At 39.8% G+C, this 16,344-nt stretch overlaps 1 protein-coding gene across 12 annotated transcripts in view; it reads left to right on the top strand.

Moving 5' to 3' along the window:
- Klf12 (Kruppel like factor 12) overlaps positions 1-16,344 on the top strand; it is a 411,614-nt gene that overhangs the window by 34,980 nt on the left and 360,290 nt on the right. For 6 of the 12 annotated variants that reach the window (XM_031362759.1, XM_031362769.1, XM_031362768.1 and 3 more), the window contains exon 2: positions 8,015-8,070. The exons of 3 other annotated variants lie outside the window; for them this stretch is intronic. The gene's annotated coding sequence lies outside the window, so the exon portion shown is untranslated. Of the gene's footprint in view, positions 1-8,014; positions 8,071-12,172; positions 12,258-16,344 lie in introns of all 12 variants that reach the window. 3 more of the 12 variants (XM_031362763.1, XM_031362771.1, XM_031362760.1) reach the window with 1 other exon arrangement.

Below are 16,344 nucleotides of genomic sequence, written 5' to 3'. Positions count from 1 at the left end.
ATATATATATATATATGTGTGTGTGTGTGTGTGTGTACAAAAACCCTTGTATCTGTCTGTCTATCTATCCATCCATCCATCCATCCATCCATCTATCTTCTTACTTATCTTAGGTAGCATTTCTCTACACAGCTCAGCCTGGCCTGACTGTCACTGTGCTGCCCAGATGAATTAGGGCATATTCCATCTCTCACTGATTACGTGCAAGGGTCGTCATCACTCCAGATGCCTTTGTTGTGTTTAGAGAAAGAGCAGATCTCTCCTATTAGCAGTGAAACAGTCATTAGTTTTTGCTATACCTGGTCCTGGAAGTTACCCTCAGTGTAATGGTGACACAACCTGCTGCGGACTATATGTGCATCTTATACATGGAACAAAGACAGACATTAAGAATAAAAAAACAACAAAAGCAAAACAGAAAAAAACCCAAGTTGACACAAGGAGGTTAAAAACTTAGATGAAAAGGCACATACTGTCATTGTATAACTGTGGAGAGAATAAAATGAAAGGGGAACCTAGGCCATTTCTAAATGATCCTAAAGTAGGAGAACATGTAAGTGTACTTATGTATTTTCTCTTCTTATTCCTTGCCTCCTGGTTTAAAAAAATGAAGTCTTTTTTTGTTGTTGTTGTTATTGCTGATGCTCTGTTGCTGCCCAAAATAAATCTAACAGACTTAGAAGTTGTCAGATTTAAGTGTGGACAATATGTGTATGTGGACATATGCATATTTTAAACTTAAATTCTAGAGAACAAATGTTGTTTTGTTTTGTTTTGTTTAAGAGAAGGCTTGTGTGGCTGAGGATGTCTTTAAACTTGCCGTGCTACTGAGAGCCCTTTAGAGATCTGTTCCTCATGTGTCCACCTTCCTACTGATTAGCAGGATTATAGGTATGCATTATAACACCCAGATTTTTAAAAAAAAGTTTTCTTGATAGAAATTTATGGCCTCTTGATATATGTTTTAAGTGTCAAGGTCAGGCAAAATGGTGGTGCTGTTTACTAAAATAAGAAAGCAGAGAAATGTAGGGACATTGGTGACATATACAGGAAACATGTCATCAGACTTACCCTAGAAAGCTGGGGCCTGGCCACTGAAAAACTTGTGGTGAGGTCACTGACCTACACTGTCCTTTAAATACAACTGGCATCGGAATGGTTAAGAGGACATGATTGTGGAAATTGAGTGTCTTATGCATCTTCATGAATCTCAATTTATGCAAATATATAAAAATACCAATGTAAAGTTATGGCTGAATAAACATTAGTTATTGCAGAATAGGAGCTTAATCACTCACCAAATAGTCTACCTGTCCTCAGAGAAATAATGCTGCCCCACTTGATACTGTCTAGAAACAAAATGTACAAATCACTGAAATGATGTACTAAAAATGTGTTTGAGTGCAGTGACTCACAAGCCCTCAGAGGACCTCGTCTGGTAAGTTTCCATGTACCTCTCTGTTTTATTTTCCTGTATGGGATGTGTGTTTGTAGTTTATTAAAGAACAAAATAAACTTTTTAGTCCATTTTAGAAAGATAATTGTAACCATTTGGAAAATTGTCCTTACCTTGCTACTATTAGCTGTACTTCTTACAATCTCTGGACCTGATTGGCTTGCACCCAACCTCACGGGCTTCTAATGAGCTTCCATTTGTTTCTGAGTCATTATGTAAACCGAGGCCATGTGTGCTGTGGTAGTGAGTTATATCATTTCTGAGCATTCTTTTATGGTATTTACTGGAGCAAGCCTTCAAAATTAGGCACAGTTATTACTTTGGCTTCTCAATATATCCTGGAATTCTCTTTCTCTTTTTCAGATAGGGTTTCTGGTGGCTCGGGCTATCCTATAACATCATGTAGCTGAGGATAATCATGATCCTCTTTCCTTTGTCCTAACTGCTGGTGGTATTACAGGTGTGTGCTACCATTCTGCATGACTTTTAGAGACTCTAATGCTGTAGCTAAGATCAACTGGCCCTTAGGCTCTTATGAAGCCCAGACTGACCTCAAACTCCAACTCTTCAACTCCTGCATCCTGCATTTGAGCTGGAATTAGAGGTTGAGGTGGTCTGTTTACTTGGAAATCATTTCATTTGTTTATGTTCTTCTCAAGAAAATATCTACGATGTCATAGCAATAGCTTCCTATTATATAGTTTTATGTCGTTACATTGCCCCCCTAAAGGTCTCTGCTTTGTTCTTGACAATTCCCTGCTGGCTGTCCTTGGGCTGCTTAGCTGGTTGTCTGTAACTAACCAGCCCAGCCAGTGTTCACCTTCTAAATGATTTTTCTCTGTGAGCAAGCGCAAACACCCTGGCATATGTGTTTTCCAGCTGCACACATTTCTTAGCTCCCAGCTAACATCTTTGACCACACAGAGCTTTTTAGATCAATTCGTTGTTCTAAGTGGCCACTGTGGGCCAGGGACAGAAAGCCTTAGTGATCTGTTCAAATGCTACAACCATTTAACTAATTAGAAAAAAGTATTTTGGGTTGCTTTTTAACAGCTGGATGAAATTATACCATATCCTGTTGTCTTGAAATAAAAGCTGTGATATAAATTTCCAATTCTCTTACTGAGAACTAATTTTAAATTGATATCAAATTAATTGCAAGAGTGCCCGGGTTATTAACATTTCCTTGTTTGCACTGCTACGTCCCCTTCTGTTTTATTAGGACTCTCATTGGAACAATGGTGAGCAACCGTAGACATTATGTCAGTCCTCCAAGTGTGACAGTGAGCCTGCTAAGTAAGAGCGGCACAGGATTCCAATCCTCGTACACCCATTCAACTGGCAGGCCTTCCGAGGCTACCAACTGTCTTCCTGAATGAGGCTAGGTATAAGAGCATCTCACTGAGTGCTCAGAGGGTTGGGATCTTGTGTATATCCATCAGTCTAACAAGATGTCTTCTTTTGGTTGAGGAGTACCAGCTCTTTTTTTTTTTTTTTTTAGGTGAGGGATTTTGTATTGTAAAGGCTTCATATACTTAGCGAATTGGCAGCAGGGCAAAGTGAGTTTTGAAAATCTTTGAAACATTTCCTGTAATGGTGTAGTTAAGGATGAGTACCTTCCCCCCACTTTCCCCCAATTATGCCCCTGTCATAACTGAACTGAGTCAAAAAAGTAAAAGCCTTCAAACTGGGTGCGGGGGACACTGATGGGAAGAGCAGCTCCAGCCATGGCAGGAAGCAGAAAGTAATGGGGTGTTCATGAAAATAACAAAACAATGTTCGTATATGCCTATATGAAACCGTCAAAGAATAGCGAACTAAATTTTTTCTTTTAAAAAAATTAACTGAAACAACTATGCATTTAAGTCCATTAGCAAAATGTGTTATAAAAATAGCTCTTCCTAATATTCATACAACTAATACACTTGTAAAAAATGACTATTTAAAAAGAGACCTACAACAACTAGCATATCAGAACTTTAAGACTGAATTCAGTGTCACATGCAAACGTGTTTACCTGCTGGCTTAGACTTGTTTTCGTTTAGTATGTGATGGCTGTGTGAGGAGCTAATGCTGCACCAATGAGCTTCCCAAATACTTTCTAACACCTGCTAAGTGGATCATGAAGAATCTACATAGAAACTTGAAAACACAGGCTACTAGTGTCCTCTTTTACACAATGGTTCTTTCTTGGAGTGTTGGCCAAACATCCCAGAACTGCTTTCTTGCCTGGATTAAAATACACACATGAGATTCAGTGCAACCATTTATTATTCAATATGCAGATCTCTAGAGCGTTAAACAAAAACGGATGGAAAATTGATAGGAAAATGATTTCTTTTTCCTTTCTTATATGGATGAGTATGAAGTCACTTGCATAAGGTCCTCAAGCTTGCATCTAGAAGACACAGAACCATTTCAGTGGTTCTGTGATCTTGATGATATTTATTATTGCTGTACTCAATTAATCTAGTCACTTATAGTACAAGGTTTTCCCCAGAAGCAGTACTGGGGCTTAATAACAGTGTGAACCTTTGTCAGTCTTGAATAAAAACAACAACAAAAAAGGTGTGCACTATCGCCTTCTCTGTAATTTATGAGATTTGAGTTCTATTCTAATATACGATAAATGGAGATATGAATTATCTTCAGTATTCTGACTGGCGTGGTAAAATTCCTGGCATCAGTATTCCTGGGCTTTATATGGAGAGGTGAAAGCTACAGAAGGGTCACCTTATAGTAATGACACTGTCATTTCTGAGTGTCTACTTGGTGGTAGAAGCTAACTGTAACCTATACGAGAAAATTTCGTCAGTTCTTCAAAATCAATCTCTCTCCCTCTCTCTCTCTCTCTCTCTCTCTCTCTCTCTCTCTCTCTCTCTCTCTCTCTCTCTCTCTCTCCCTCTCTCTCTCTCTCTCTCCCTCCCTCTCAAAAGTGTATTATTTGGAGAGAATAGAAAGTTGACTTCTGATTATCTGTGTGCCAAATCACAGATGAGCCTGTGAATCAAAAGAAACTCAAATGTGTTGAGTTGACTGTCTATACTATAGAAAAGTAATGAGTTGCTGCTTTAAAAAAATTGCTTTGCAATAGCAAACATTTAAATTATAAAAGCATAGGTATATATGTTTAATGTTTGTATATTTTAACATACTGTGGAGTTACAGGTTTGGGAAAATACTTGAACTTTAAAATGTGCTAAAAGTGTTGCTGGAAAATGGCTCTGTCAGTAAAGTGTCTGTTGCACAAACATGGGCCCCTCAGCTCAGATCTGCATTATTCGTGTAAAAGCCAGGTACAGTAGTAGCACATGTTTAAAATGTAGTGTTGGGGATGCTGGAAGTGCAGGAAGATCCATAGAGCTCATTGGCTAGCCAGCCTAGCTCAATTGATGAATTCCGGGTTCAAGGAGAAACCCTGCCTCAAAATATAAGATGAAGAGTGATCAAGGAAGGTCCTCCTGTCAGTCTTTGTTCGTGCGCAGGCATACATTTGCACATGCATGCACATACTCACATGAACACACACACACTTACACACAAATAGATACAATGTTTAGGTCAGGCCAACAGGCAAATCTCAAAGCGTGTGTTTGAAGTTTCTAGACCTATGATTGAAGATTAGGGAGCATTACAGCTTACAAAGGTTTTATAATACTGGATATAAAAGGGTGAACGAACGCTCTTTAAACAAGCTCTATGCACACACTTTACTCAAAGGTGCTGTGAATAGTGTGTGATTCAGCTGTTCTATGTTTTCTAGTAGCTTGTGTTGGCGATGCTGTCGCAGCAAAGGTGAAATACATGAGCCTGTCCCATCTCGGGGTTCAACAGTCCCATTCAGAGTTTGTAGAAGGGACACTTGGCTGAGCTTCGGAGAGTGCTATGCCTCCACATAAACCCTTGCGGATGGCGACTCAAAGTAAAAACTTACGTTATGCTCATCAAAAACACGTTAAAGTCCGTTGAAACACTTGTCCCATCTTTGAGCATAGGAATAAAATTAGTTCAGAACCTAGTATTTTGCATTTCCACAATTCCCACAATGCTGGCTATCACGTCCAAGAAACTTGAATGCATGAGGCTCCAAATCATGAAGTGTAAAAGTTGTAAACTATGGTTCAGAGAGCTCAAGTAGCTTACACAAGGAGGACAGATGTGGAATTTGAATGCAGAAACTTCTGGCCAACAAATCTAAGTGTTAAACTATTTTTGCCTCAGAATGGCCGCTTACGAAGCCAAAACCCACACTCCACCTGTCTGGAGCTCTATGCAGGTTCTTATGATGTTTATTCTGTTTTCCTTAGGAGAAGAGGCAGGCAGAGGCATTGACATCTGTCTCCTTTCTTATTTTTTGTGACTCCAGTGGTACCAGAAGGTAGTTTTTTTTCTGCTAGTAACGAGCAGCCATTTGTGAGAGTCAGGGATGGAAAGAGACAGGGAGTGGTTTTCTGCCACAGGGATTGCTCACCTACTTTCCTCAGACACAGAAACAAGATTTAAAAATATTGATTTTTAAAAGCTGAAAGGAAACCTTGCGCCCTTGTTTCAGCCACTAAAATAATTTCTCTGAAGGGATCAAGTCAAAGAATTGAGTCTTGAATGACTCCATCCTATTTAGAATAATCTTTCATTCCAAGCGGTTTTGTGAGGGCTGGCTGCAGGCTGGGCAGGATGGCAACCTTTCCTGCTTGTCCTTGGCATTTCTCCCCTTCCCTCCCTACTTCCTTCTCTTCATCATCCCTGTGCTTCTTTTTGTTCTCACACCACCCTCTCCCACCGCTGTTTCCTCCCCTCCCCCATCCTCTTTATTCTGAGCTGGATAGACCTAAAGGTCTCACTCACATTTCAGGCAGCTTGACCACTGGGCTGCACCGCAGCCCTTGTCTTTACTTTTCTGCATTTGAGAAAGAGGCAGCTTGGCTTTCTGTAGCTGTGCACGTTCTAACTGGCCACTCAGATTTCGTGAGTACTGCGTCCTGTGTCAACAAAAGGATCAGTGCTTACAAAGAGCAGAAAAAAATAATGGAAATGTATCTTAGAGTTTAGTGATGGACCCTTCTTGTGTGTTCCATAGAGTCCAACTTTTGGACTTGTCTGAACATGTCACCTTTCACAGCTAACAATTTACACAGAAGTCGAGCTTTTGTAACTAAAAAGGGGGAAAAACGAAAAGAAAACCTTCAGAAATACGCTCTCATCATTAGACCAACACGGCAGAAAGGTATTAAGAGGACGTGTATAAAGCTGAGTTTCTTCAGACTGAAACCAGTGCCTGACATAATGGAAGGGGGTGGGGAGTCTGGACCGGGAAGATTCCATGAGGTGTGAGAGTTACTAATGCATGGAACGGTATGCCCTTGACAGTATGAGAACAACACCCCCTGAATACAGCCTGGGATTCCCGGGATCATTCTGGAATCACATATGAGGGCGTGATACATAATACACAGTGTTGAAAGTGGCAAGTGCAGTTTTCGTGTAAGCAACTGGAAATATGTAATGTGATTTTTTTAACATTTCCCTTTAAAATTATACAGCACTGAAAATTTTCTCTAAAACCAAAACTTGCCTCATCTCAGATGACAGAATGCTAAGCTTATCAGGGACAGATTTATTGTCATATACCTGCTGAATTTCTATCCTGAAGTCTCACGTGGTGCTTTAAATCATTTCTCAAGAAAGACCTGGATCTCTCTGAAAAGAAGGAAATGACCTGATTTTTTTCATCCTGCTCAGAGATTTGAAGACTGTGAACTTTGCACTTGAGAGGATATATGATTAGAGTCCACAAAGTGCAGATGTTATTATCAAAGCTCAGAAATCTATATTGGAATCGAGTTTGCCCATGGAAATTGAAAGCCAGTGTTAAAAAAGAGAGAGAAATGACAAGTTGGAGCAGAATGGAGCGGGAACCATGTGACTTGGAAAATACCTAACTCCACAGAGGCATTAGTAGTAAATGATGGCTCAGAGTGTGTGGTCGTGGGAAGTAAACACTGACTGAGAAATTCCTGGGTGTTAGATATTGCCTCTCTGCCCAGGCCTCTCCCTGCTACACAGCTACACAAAATGGGATAGCAGACACATGGGTGCTTATTCTGACTCATGTGGGGAAATGCAGAGTGTAATGGAAGCCTATTTATGAAAGAAGAGTACCATCTACCATTTCTTTTGCACACGTGCTCATAAAATCAAACAACATCATCTCTAAAGACCTCCACATGTAACATTTCTTTCTCCTTTCAATAAAACCACTGTCTCCATTCCCCCTCCCCTGCCCCACTTTCTCAGTTTCCCAGAAGTAACATTAAGGTAAAGCTAGTTGGGTAAAAGATTACAAACTTTTCCTCCCATCTATCTATGTTTTTCTCTGTGTGTGCATATGCATGTGAGAGATGGATGCTTATGAGTATAGTATGCGTATCCTGAAGACATATGTATACAATATTAAAAATCACACAATTTAAATATTTAAATGAATATTTGGTTAACTTAAATACAATATCTTCTAGTTGTCATCTGACTTTTTTTTTCCTTTTTTTTTCATTGTTTCAGATTAGTGTGCCAAACAAGTTCCGAAATCTTTGGGGAAAGCAGCCTTTTTCTCAGGAGTAAGTGACTTTTCAATAAATAACAGGTTAAAACCTGTTAAATCAGAATGGCAGATTGATATTTAAATAAAAGTAGTGTTCACTTAGATTATATTAGTTTGTTATATGGATTGTGGCTTTATGTATGTCCTCTTCATATGTGTGTGCATATATATACATTTTATATATATATACATATATATATGTTTACCTATACATATCCAAAATATACTTATATAATTTGTAGTCAGTTCTTTACTTTTGTTTTCTAAATGTTTTTAAAAACCATAGAAGAAGCACCAAAATATTTTTACAACTTAATATAGGCAAATTACTTTATATTATTCACAACATATATCAATGTGGTTGCAGAATTATTTTTTATCAACTATAACACTAGGTGGTCCCATCTATGAGTTTGATATTTTATCTGTTTATATTTTGAGTAATGTGCTCAGACTGTCAGATTCATAGAACTAGAGTTTAGGTAAAATATTAGAGCTTGAAGAAAAAGACTTGCACATAAACATCTGGATGAAGCCCTGAGACGCTGTTCAACACACTTGGAGACAATCTAGTTTTCCGTTCTTCAGAAATAGCAGTTTCAGCACTGCAGTCTTAGTCTAAGATTATTTTTCTGCTCCATTTACGCACTGATATTTTGTTTCCATTCGTGTGTTGATAGATATTTGGGTTGTTTCCATCTTTTCTGTATTGTGAATTGTGCAGCTGTGAATGGGTAGGTGTATGTGAGTTCTGTGTGAGCACCTCTTTTCAATTACTTTGGGTCTATACTGGGCAAGAAAAGAGCTGTATCATGTGAGAATTCTGTGTTGAGGACCTGTCGTCCTGGTTTCCGGGAGATTCTGCCATGTGAAGTTTCATCAGCAGTCTGTGGAAGGTTCCAGCTTTTCACTGCCTTCCATCTCTTTTTTGATTATAGCCATTCTAGTGGTTATAGCCAACATCTCATTGGTTTTGATTTGTATTTTCCTAATAACCACTTATTAGGAAATAATAATAATTTCAACCTTCTCTTCATGCGCTTCTTAGCTATGTGCGCGTCTTCTAGGAGTGAGTGTCCATGCACATCCTTTGCTTTTCCTTAGGTTGTTTGCCTTTTCTTGCTGGACTGGAAAGTCCTTTACCTTCTTTCCATCGTAAGCCCTACCAGAGATACGGTCTTGAAATATTTTCTTTTATTCTGTAGGTTACCTGATATCTTGGCATGATATTCTTTGTAGACATTAATTTTGATGAAGCCTAATTCATCTTTCTTTCCAAGGGCCTGATTTGTTTCAGAGAAGTTTCTGGTTCACTGTAAAATAAGGGAAATACACGGAGAGATCTCGTATATCCCGTCTCCATATATCCGCAGCCTTTCCTGCTGTCATCATGCTCCACCACCACAACTGTGCAGTTGCTGTAATCAGTGAACATACACAAAGTATGTTCACATTGACATATCCTTATCACACAAAGTAAATATTTGAGTCTTGGTGTTGTTCTCCTCCTGACTTTGGGCAGATGTATGCTAAGGTATATCCACTCTTAGTATCACACAGAACCTTTTCATCGTCCCAAGAAGACTTTGTGTTATCATTGCCTCTTTCTTCCTTCTTCCTCACTGGCTCTCTGGGAGCCATTCAGCCATTTACATTTGCACTCAGCGCTGCCAGGTCATGGGAACAACCCAAGGCACCTGTGCTATATGAATGCATAAATAAACTTTGAACTGGTAGAGAATGAAATATCAGTGCATAAAAATGTCTGTCAACTTGGCGAGACACGGAGGAGACTTGAATCCATATTTCTTGGTGAAAATGATGGTATGACTTACTGTGGGATCCTCTGCAAAAGCAACATACGTCATGCTTTGTTGTTGCTGTTGTTGTTGATAGTTGTGGATTGAATGTCAGATTTAAAAGCCATTGTCAGATCTGAAGTCATGAAAAATGTATTCTTTGTATTTTTTGGCTAAGAATGTTGTCTTACTTTTGACATTTAGACCTTTGATCTGTTTTGGTGGGCTCTGTAGAAGTGGTTCGAGGTAATTGCATGCAGTCATGTCTTTGCTTCTGAATATCTGTCTTCCCCAACACCACTGATTAAAAAGACTATTCTTGGGCTATAGTTGCAGCATGGAGGCCCTGGATTCAACCTTTAACAATAAAACATGACATGATGATAAAAGAATTCCAAAGTATTCTTTAAAAAAAAAATCTCGTTAGCTTGATATTTTGTTTAACAATCTGTTGACTGTCAACACTTGACATTATTTCTAGACTTTTGGTTCTGGACCACTGGTGTATATGTTCATGCTCATACCACATATATACATACTTATTTGATAAGTCATCCCTGTAAGTTATTTTCTTTTTGTTTGTTTTAAAGATAGGGTCCTATATACCATAGTGGCCTGAATTTCTGAAACCAGATCTTGAGCCCACCACTTTTTTCCTTGCTGTCAAGGCTGTGACAATACACTGATCTCTTACAACTTTTGAAACTAGGTTTTCTTTACTTCTTATTTTTGAAGATACTTCTGGCTTTTCTGTATCCTTTGTAACTTTCTTTGATTTGAGGATCAGCTTCTCTCTCTCTCTCTCTCTCTCTCTCTCTCTCTCTCTCTCTCTCTCTCTCTCTCTCTCTCTCTCTCTCTCTCGCTCTCGCTCTCTCATACTCCCTATGAATTTCCATCTTCCCCTTCCTAGAAGCTGGTCCCACAGGCAACTATCTGTGATAGTAGGTCTGTTTGTGGATTTTTTAAATCCTGTGGAATATTTTCTTTCCCATGCCTATAGTAAAGAGATTGGATTTATCAAGAAAGATCTAAATCTTACCAAGTGTCCTTATTGCATCTCTTGATATGAAAAGGTGTTAAATGACTACTTTTCAGATGTTAAACTAACCTTACACTCTTGGGATAAGTCCCACTTGATGGCGGGTTACGTTTATTGTTGTACGTTTCTGGATTTAATGTGTAGGTTAGCTTGTTTATGATTTTAGAATCGTTTTTATCCACATTCATAAGAGAAATGGTTTTCTGGTGATGTCTTTGCCATATTCTGCTCTCTAGGAAGAAGAAAACTCAATTGGATAGGTTTGTAGGGATGTCTGTGGGGCATTTCATTGATGGATAATTGATGCAGGAGAGCCCACTGCAAGGGGCTGCAGTGCCCTTGCAGCACATCCCTGGGCTGCAGTGTGCCTGGGGTGTGTAAGGATGGTAGCTGAATGTGAGCCTGGGAGCAAGAGAGTAAGCAGGCCTCCTCCAGGGTCTGGGCCTCACTTCCTCCCTCTTGGTTTCTCCTCTGACATTCCTTGATGATGGACTGTCATTTGAAAGCAGGAGAAAAAAATCACCTGTGTCTTCTGCCTGTTGCTTTTGGCCAGGGTTGTATCCCAGCAATGGAGGAGCAAGCGAGAATAACCATGATTCCTCATAAGGAATTTTAACACAGCCTCTAGTTCTTGCATTCACGATCTACTCTCGTCGTCATCATCATTAAAACTCCGTAAAACAAAGCACGTTTATTTTGTCATCTTTATTGGCCAGAAAACAAATCTGAGTATTGAGAAATCCCATTTATAAATGGAGAAAGCATCTTTGGCCTTTAAAATGGCAACCCTGTGGTCTTTTGCAAATCAGTTATTCACAGTGAAGTGCCATCTAAGTTCATATGATTTCCAAATGATCCTTTTTTTTTTTTTATCCTTTCGTATGTCTGAGTAGAAAAATGGCAGTCACCTTTTTTTTTTAAAAAAAAAAAATCTATTTTAGTTGTTTCTATAGTTATTGTGATCACACCTCAGTCTGTGTTACTCTGGTATCAGGCGCACTGTACTCTGTACTTTGACCGTCTGCTTCAGTCTCCTCGTGCCTTCTGGGCATCAGCTACTTCCATGCATGAGAGAGTCCTCAAGACTGTATGTTTTAAAACCATTCTGCCGTCTTGTCTCTGACCTACACTGCTTCTGACAGAGATGGAGGGTTGACTCGGTCACATGCTCTTACTGGTGCCTGAGGTTCACATCCATGGTTCTGATGGCAAAAATCATGCCGTTGTTGCAGCTTATCTGAAACTGGCTCCTTAGGGTGTGCTCTCTTTCCTCTGTTCAGGAGACTGCATTGTCAGAGTGAACTCTGGGATTTCTCGCAGTCCTGTTACCACGGCCCTCATCCTAAGAGACACATCACTAAAAAGGTACAGAGGGCAGAGTAAGACATCCAAACCAAAATGCTCACCAATGGTCACAAGACTCCTTCAAAAGGGACAGATTAGTGATGGGGAAGAAGCTTTCAAACAGAAGTTGTTTTCTGAAATGTTGAGCCATTGTTTTATACTTACATGAGATATTTTAAAGCATACCTTTAGTAATCATCTGTATAATTATATATAAGTATATAAAACAGCCTAAAAAGTAAAATTTTAATAATTTCCTGCAGTTTTTACTTTTTGGAGGTAATCATATGCCTGAGTTAAGGGTTAAGGAATTTCTAATTTAATAATTACACTTTTGCTTAGAAGGTACATTGTATTAGAGGTTTCTCAGTGTTATGCTGACAATATACACCAGAATTGCTTAAAAATCTGGTAAAATACCAGAGAACTAAACCAGAGTCTCTGAAGATAGGTGCCAGGATTTGCCATTTTATCAAGTTCTCCTTTCAATTTTGGCAGACTTCAGTGTCAGAAATGCACTGGCTGTGGGCACAGCCCGGCACCCTGAAGGTCTGGCCTCGAGGGCCTGCTGTCACTTTAAGGGTGTGTCTGAGACCTCTGTAAAGAGGCTTATATCTGGAAATGGGGATGATGCTAACAGTAGCAGCTCCGGGGAGGTGTGAGAATTCAGCGGATGCTCTGTAAGCCAGTTAGTGTGTGTCATAGGGAGTGCTCCTGGGCTGGTGTGGGTCTGCTGGGGTGCTGGTCCTTCGCACTGCTGTGACATTCACCTGGGGAAGACACTCTGCATCGTCTATTGTTGGCTGGTTTGTTTGTTGTGGTGTGTATGTGTGTGTGTGTTTGCCTACCTACACAATCGCATGTCCACCAGTAGGGATGGAAGCCAGAGGAAGACATTGGGTACCCTGCTAGGTCACTATCTTATTCTTTTGGGACGTGGTTGTCTCCCTCTCCCTTCTGCCCTTCCCCCACAGATCTGGAGCTCACAATGATTTAACTAGTCTGTCTTGCTCCAAGCCCCAGTGGTCCTCTTTTCTCTGTTCCCCCCACAGCACTGGAGCTATAGGTGCAGGTGACCACGCCTGATCTCTGACATGGGTGCTAGGGATGAGAACTCAGGTCTTCATGGTTAGGCAGCAAGCACTCTCACCCACTGAGCCATCTCCCCTTCACCCAGACTCTGCATTTTATGTTCCGTTCCAAACACAATTTTAAGTGACTCTTGGGAAAAATGATGGTAAGTCCAGGCCTATAGAATTCTTTGGTAAAATGAGTTGAAGAACTATCAGTCAGAATGCTAGTCTCTGTCCTCCTCCTTCTCCTCCACTTTGTTTGCTTCTCTGGCCTCTGTCTTTCTCTCTCTATTCTGATTTCCTTAGTTAGTTTTTTTTCCCCCTGGTGTTAGACCTTTCTCTGGGAGACTGTTGCATTCGCCTTGGTTTCTAGCTTTACTTTCCCCTGTCTTGATGGTTTTAAATTAGTCGTGGTATGTAACTATCGTCTATTACTTTGGATCAACAACTACTACATTGTTTAATATTACATGTTTCTTTTTTTTTTTAAGATTTGCCAAGAACAATACTGGAAAGACTTGATAGTCCCTTGCTGGATGCTTTTGTTAGCACATTGGCTTTCCAGCAATAGAACAAAGTTCTCATACCCTGTTTCTCTGCTTCGCCGTATCGCTGGCTCTGAGAGAATTTTATTGTTTGATACAGTAGATAAAATTCCTCTGGTATTTCCTACTGAGTCTAAATTTGGAATGTAACTAGAGTGTTTTTGGGGGCTTTATTGTTTCCTAGACCATCTATTTAAATGCTGCCCTAAAGCTTCCACGTAACACTGTGATTGTGACTAAGAATAATGTGTGCAGCCGAGAAGCAGGCTGCATTTCATTGGCATTTTTATAGCCAGGCACGGACCAGTGTTCCCATAAGCCATTCAGTAAGTTCTAGTGACTTAAATCTTGGTATTTATATAGTGTGGACTTCTCCTTTATCTGTTTTTTTTTTTAAATGATGAGAAGGGCTTGACTTCGAAAGAGATTATTTTTGAAACAGAGCCTCATGTAGCCAGAGTTAGCCTTGATCCCTGAACTCACTGTTTAGTCAAAGATGACCTTGTGATCCTACTGCTGTCACCATCTACATGCAGGGTGTAGGTGTGCTTAGTGCCCTACTGTATTGGTGACCAGGCCTTTGTTTGTGCTAGGCAAGCAATTAGCCAACCGATCTATATACCCCAAGAGAGACCTTACGATTTAATAGGAATCTTTCTAAAGGATGGTAAGATAGCCATCAGGACAGTAGTCAAGTGGGAGAGCCATGGTCTATCACTGAGCAGAACAGATTGATGTAGTAGCTGGTCTTCTAGCCTCTGATAAAATGAGGCCATGGAATATTACATATTGAAACTAATGTAGACTTTAAAAAGTGTGTGGCCCTTTTACACGGAAGTGATGATTTGATGCTCCTAGTTTATTTTCCTTTTGTAGTTTATCAGAAAGCATTTAATATTTGCTCATGTCCTAGTCAGCCTTTACTGTCAAGGTGACATAGCCTGGGGTCACCTGCGGAAGGAGTCACAATTGAGAGGTTGATCAGATCAGACTGGCCTATGGGGATTCTGTGGGGAATGGTTTTGATTTTTGATTGATATAGAAGGTCCCAGGCCACTGTGGGTAACACCATTCCCTGGGTAAGGTGACTGTAGGCTATATAAGAAAGCTAAACAAACAGCTTTTCGCTGTGATTTTTTTTGCAATAGGTTCCAGTTCGTGTGTCTGTACTGACTTCTCTCAGTGATGAACCTGGAAGTATAAGCCAAATAAACCATTTCCTCTCCTAAATATTTTCGTAGGAGTGTTTTTTATTATTAGCGACAGAATGAAAACTAGAATACTCAGTATCCTCAATATTTGCTGGGTTCTAAGGCTTACTATCAGTTACTGAGTTGACTCTAAATTATTAATGAACTTAACATATTTGTTGCATAGGAACGCACTGAGTTTGCCATTTCAGTTGTTCTATACTTTAGGACATCTGCTTATATTCATGGTTTTCTCCATCCGCAATTCCCCATTAACTAGTTCCTACCACATTCCTGTACCTTACTCTGAGTAATTCCAACTCCTCCAAGAAGCTGTCAAAGTTGAGAAAGGATGGGGAGGTATGTGGTGGATCTGGGAGGAGTTAGTGTGTCTTCCCCCGAACACTTAGAGAATTCTGTATATAAAAACAAGTCCAAGTTCTTGGAGTAGGTTTATGCAAATTCCTATTTTATTCCCTATGAGCAACCATTTGCACTTTGGCGGCCATGCCTTTTGGTGCTGGGGCATTTGAATGCTTCCGTGTATACTGGTGGACTGCACCTTCCTCTTAAGTTTCATGAGACAACCAATGATAAACCTTTTCCCTTTAAGTTAATAATCTTCATGGTATAGTTTTACAGTGGGTCACGTTTTTGAAGTAATTTTTCATTTCCTCATTAGGTTCTTGTTATATTTGCTTTGCTTTATTTAAAAATGAGAATTCTATTGTGCTCTTACTTGTGTTTCTTTCTTTAAACACCAACCTGACTGTCGCCTGAAGGTCTGTTAATCTGGACCCACCCCTCCACCCCAGGCTTTGTTTGCTTAATCATGGAAAAGGAAAACTCCTTCCTTCTTTTGAAGTTAGATTCTGTGTTTGCAAAAGGGCCAGTTAAATCACAAGAGATAAAAGTTATACTGACAACCTTGGATGTTCCCTGCCCTTTTGCCAGAAACAGCAAACTCATTCTGGACTGAAACATGTACGCACTCCTGTTCTCTCGAAAGATCTTGTATTTGGTCACTCTTCCTGAGCAGAATGCAGCTCAGTGTGGGGTCTGCAGGCTGGGGGATCAGGCTTGCCCTAGGGTTGGAAGTGAAGGGGTTTCACAAGGAAGAAAGTATGGTGGCAGACGAATAGACAAAATTGTGTTTTCCCTTTATTGGCTGTTTAAATTAATATGTAAAATGTTACCTATACATTGATAATAATACTGGTATTGCCTTAAGATGCAGTTTTTTTTTTAGCTCACTTAATGTGTTTGAACAAGTTGGAAATAAGTGTGCTTTGCAAAGAGG

This window comes from Mastomys coucha, unplaced genomic scaffold, assembly GCF_008632895.1.
Source record: "Mastomys coucha isolate ucsf_1 unplaced genomic scaffold, UCSF_Mcou_1 pScaffold9, whole genome shotgun sequence".
Lineage (NCBI taxonomy): Eukaryota > Metazoa > Chordata > Mammalia > Rodentia > Muridae > Mastomys > Mastomys coucha.
The sequence above is the reverse complement of the archived record's forward strand: the minus strand, read 5'-3'. Positions and strand labels throughout refer to the sequence as shown.